A 5,499-nucleotide genomic window follows, 5' to 3' on the forward strand; every position below is an offset into this window, starting at 1 on the left:
GAGAGGGGGAGGGGGCTCACGTGCTGCTGAGTGAGACAGAAGGGGGGGGGGGAGGCTCAGGGTGCTGCTGAGAGAGAGAGAGAGAGGGGAAGGGGGCTCGTGTGCTGCTGAGAGAGAGAGGGGGTGGGGGAGGGGGCTCGCGTGCTGCTGAGAGAGAGAGGGGGGGGCTGGGGAGGCTCGCGTGCTGCTGAGAGAGAGAGAGAGAGGGGGGGGGGGGGGCTGGGGAGGCTTGCGTGCTGCTGAGAGAGAGAGAGAGAGAGAGGGGGGGGGGCTGGGGAGGCTCGCGTGCTGCTGAGAGAGAGAGCCTGCGGATGCACTGCACATGCCATGCAACTGAGCAGCGAGCCTGGGTGTTTATGTCGGTGTTATTCAATGTTTTTACTATTACACTGTGCATTCTATGGTGTAATAATTAACTATATTTGTGCTTAAAAATCCTTAAAAAAATATATTTACATACAGTTCGTATGGTCTGGAATGGATTAATTGTATTTACATGCAATCCTATGGGGGAAATTGCTTCGGTTCACGACCAAATCGGTTTACGACCAGAGGTTTGGAATGAATTATGGTTGTGAACCGAGGTTCCACTGTATATTGAGTCTAGAAAACATGATCAGCAAGTCTTTGATAGGCTGCAACAAAATGATGAAAGAACGGGCACATTTTTTTCTCACAAGCTGGGTGGGTGTTAGTTAGTTAATTAGTTACTCGAAGGATTTCAAGATTTAATATGCACAAGCGGTAACACTGCAAAAGCAGCCCAAACCAGAAAAGACTGCTGGCAAAAAGTGGCTGACAAATTAAACGCGTGTGCATTGTACTTACTGAAAGCGGCGTTACGGATTTTGCAAATGTTAATTTTTTCCCTCTGCTTAAAAAACATTAAAAAAGCGGCGTGATTATGCGGCGTATACTACGCCGCGGGTTGGTATGCAGCGTGTAAAACAGTTTGTCGTGGATAATTTGCCTTTTACTTTAACATGAAGACAATTTCCTGTTAGATTTGCCTTTGCGATGACAATTGATAAGGCACAGGGCCAAACTTTCAAAAAGATGTGCATGTATCTGCCAAAACCAGTTTTCAGTCACGGACAGTTGTATGTTGTTCTCTCCAGAGTTCCATCTTTTCATTCACTTACTGGTATGCCTGCAGGAACACGTGCAGCGAGCGAGCGAGCGAGCGACACACACACACATACAGGCGTGGGAGAGAGAGAGCGCTGGACGCATAAGAATAATAATACTTCATTACATTGATATACCGGTGTTTTCAGTATTCAAAGCGCTATCCACACAGGGAGAAACCGGGAAGCGAACCCAAAATCTTCCACAGTCTCCTTACTGCAACACAGCAGCACTACCATTGCACTACAAGGCAGTTAACCCCTTCACCGCCCTCTGCCGGATATATCCGGCACCGTTGTTTTAATGCTAACGCCATACTGCCGGAATTATCCGGCACATTTGCCTGTGGTTATATGAATGCCTGGCAAGTAGTATAACTGACGGTTTGGCGTGGGTATTATTACTACGTTGTATTTCGACAAGTCTGTGGTTGTTTTGGCCGGTCATGTGACGTGATTCGGAAGTGACAGCTGTGAATATGGCGAAACGTAAACTGACTTCAAGTGAGGCTTTGCAGGTGATTTTGGACAGTTCTGATCATGATTGTAGCAGTTCTGAAGAAGATTTTAGTGACAGTGATGAGCAGCAACGTGCGCTGCATGATATTGTGAATGAAGACGCATCGGATGACGGCGCTGAGTGGGTGTACCCCCAGCATCTCAGCTGGGCTGCTGCCCGTGGTGAACTACCTTTTCTGCATTCGTTTGAGGGAACGTGTGGCTTTATTGTTGATGTAAACAATTACACTGCTGAGCAGTTTTATGAGCTGTTTGTGTCACCTGATTTGATTAGACATTTTGTTCATCAGACAAATCTGTATGCAGCACAGTTTATTGAGAAAAATCCCAATTTACCTCCACATTCCCGTGTTCGTGCTTGGTTTGACACTGATGAAAACGAAATGAAAAAATTCATTGGGATTTTGATGTTGATGGGAATAATCAGAAAACCAGATATTGAGATGTACTGGTCTACAGATCCTATGTATGCAACACCTATTTTTGCAGCTGTCATGACATGTAACCGATTCTCTTTGCTGCTGAAATTCTTTCATTTGAATGACAACAGAAATGAGCCAGATAAGAAAGATCCAAACCGCGACCACTTGTTCAAGCTATGTCCTTTGATTGATCATTTATTTGAAGCATTTCAGTTGCCCTACATGCCAGGACCGTCAGTTGCAGTTGATGAAAGTTTATTGTCGTGGAAGGGCCGCTTACAGTTTTGACAGTATCTACCATTGAAAAGGGCACGGTTTGGTATCAAGATGTTTTGCTTAGCTGAGAATTCAGGTTACATTTATAGATTTCGTGTATACACTGGCAACTTGCACAACATTTAGTGGTCAATACTGCTTGAATAAATGTAAAAAATGTAAAAAAAAATGTAAAAAAGTAAAAAACAAAAATTGTTCAGATTTCGCCTGGCGTGGGGAATATTTAGGGAGTTGGCGGTTAAAGGGTTAAAGAATGCACCGGCCTCAATTTTGTTTTGACTTCTGTTTACAGCGATCGGGTCGTAGCGTGCATTGTTGCAATGTTACTTTTCTTGGTGTCTTATTACATTACGGATGTTTCACATGTTAATTTTTTTCCCTGTGCTTAAAAGACATTAAAAAAGTGTTTCTCAACTGTGACTCTGGAACAACTCAGTACACAAGCTATATTAAGTGTCAGCAACGAAGACTCGCAACACCTTAATGAACAAGTGCTGAAACTTATCCCTACCGACGAAATAACTTTCACCAGCGTGACCTCCATCGTCACAGACGATCCCGCTTTCAGTCACGGACAATTGTATGTTGCTCTCTCCAGAGGTCCATCTTTTCATTCACTCACAGTGGTATCCACAAACCCACCCCATTTGGACAACTGTGTCGTTCAGCAAGTGTTCACCCATCAATACATAATTATGCGGCGTATGTTACGCCGCGGGTTGGCTAGTATCTATCTATCTATCTATCTATCTATCTATCTATCTATCTATCTATCTATCTATCTATCTATCTATCTATCTATCTATCTATCTATCTATCTATCTATCTATCTATCTATCTATCTATCTATCTATCTATCTATCTATCTATCTATATACATCCCCGTGCTTCGCAGTGGCGAAGTACTGCTTTTAAATTTTTATTAAGAAGAAAACCTTTTTAAATTGAGTGAAAATATACCAATAACAATTTGTTAAGGATCTGTTTTTTTGTGAAGCTGACTTCACACAGCCTCTCCGGTGTTTTTACGATAGTTCTGTTTGTATACCACGTTGTCAGTTCAGCACTCCGGTTGTAATATGACCAAGCCGTGCAAGCTTACTGTTAAGAATGCAGCGTATAGTTATACAGGAGAAAAGCAATCTTGCCTCAAAGTTCAGTCAGTTCACGTGAGCCGCTCTCTTGTGTGATGTTGCGATGTCCATGCTTTATTTAATGTTAGCCAAGACCCGGCACTTAAAAGTTTCTCACTACAGCAATTTTAACTCCGTTACAAAGTGATTCAAAGTCTCGTTTATACCTCGTGTCTTCTCATTAAACTTGTATCTCGCGAATATGGTATTGCAAACGGCAGGGGGAGCGTTTCTATAAACTTAATTTAAACTTACGGTTTACACCGTGCTTTCTCAATTGTGTAATGAATGTTTTCTTCAACGCTCTTTGGGGCTGTTCCTTGTTTTCAGTTCACGTGATTACGTAGGAGGCGTGATGACGCGACACACAACTCCGCCTCTCACGGCCATCGAGCTGCACTCCATTCCAGTACATGGACAAAAAAGAGGTTCCAGTTATGACCATTACGCGTAGAATTTCGAAATGAAACCTGCCTAACTTTTGTAAGTAAGCTGTAAGGAATGAGCCTGCCAAATTTCAGCCTTCTACCTACACGGGAAGTTGGAGAATTAGTGATGAGTGAGTGAGTCAGTCAGTCAGTCAGTCAGTCAGTGAGGGCTTTGCCTTTTATTAGTATAGATATACAAATTAACTCTTTGAGGGCTGAATATTTTTTCCAAAAAAACTTAAGTTTTCTGAAAAGCACACAATGCACCAGCTTCACCCATAAACCAACATAAAATGTATGTTGCTACGTGGTGTGGCTGCTGTTGGCACCTGTTCGGCAACTCTAGTAGCAGTGGCTGCGCAGGGGCAGCTAGACAGCCAGCAGGAATGCATGGCGCGCCGGCTACCTCTCTGTCTTCGCACATCAGGTGGGCGATGGTGGCAGTCACAGTGTGATGAAATATGATTTTTCCTCTCGTCATCACAAGTGGTGGTCCTCCTAGGCAAATGCTGCTGTAAGCGTATCATCTACAAGAACGTGTTCAGCACCACGATCAGCTGGGGACCAATAGGCTGATGCTGGTACCTCACTTTCATTGTCGATATATACATCTCCAGATCACTTGCATCAAACTCAGACTCCAAAAAGTCAGAGTGCGATTCAGCGATAATACGTAAAACGTCCATGGAGTATTTTGCTTTGCACATATGCTTTAGTCTCACCAGATGTTTGCTCTTCACTTCTCATGCATGCACAGGGAATCGAGGTCAAATCAACAAAGCTACATAACTTTCCTTCAAGCAAATAGAGTCGAACTAAAAAGTAAGGGCGAGTTTTGTTGCAATTAACAGCCGATTGCCATCCTCTACCCCTGAATTTCAACAAAAGTCAACATCAGCCCTAAAAGAGTTAAACTCTTTCACTAGGATAGATTTACCTGATTTACATAAAATAATTTCTCAAATGAAACCCTCCACCTGCGTCCTTGACCCAATACCAACAATTTTTTTCAAAGAAGTATCAGGCGTGCTAATTGATAATGTTCTTGACATAGTAAATTCGTCATTAGATACGGGGGTCTTCCCAGACTGTCTTAAGACTGCTGTAGTTAAACCCCTACTTAAGAAAAATAATCTCGACCCCTCTGCTCTTGAAAATTTTAGACCCATCTCTAACCTGCCTTTCTTAAGTAAAATTCTAGAGAAGGCAGTCATTATACAGTTAAATGAGCACCTTAATAAACATGCTATTCTTGATAAATTTCAGTCAGGTTTTAGAACAAATCACAGCACAGAAACTGCACACGTTAAAGTAGTAAATGCCTTGCGGGTAAATGCAGACACAGGCCATTTATCTGTTCTCATCCTCTTAGATCTGAGTGCCGCATTTGACACCATTGATCATAATATTCTTAGAAATCGCCTTAGTCAGTGGGTGGGCCTCTCTGGCAGCGTCTTAAATTGGTTTGAATCCTACCTAGCAGCAAGAAAATTCTTTGTTAGTTGTGGTAATTACAACTCAAAGACACATGATATCCTATATGGTGTTCCACAAGGCTCTATCCTGGGTCCGCTGCTCTTCTCAATCTACATGC

This window comes from Erpetoichthys calabaricus, chromosome 12 (assembly GCF_900747795.2).
Source record: "Erpetoichthys calabaricus chromosome 12, fErpCal1.3, whole genome shotgun sequence".
Taxonomy (NCBI): domain Eukaryota; kingdom Metazoa; phylum Chordata; class Cladistia; order Polypteriformes; family Polypteridae; genus Erpetoichthys; species Erpetoichthys calabaricus.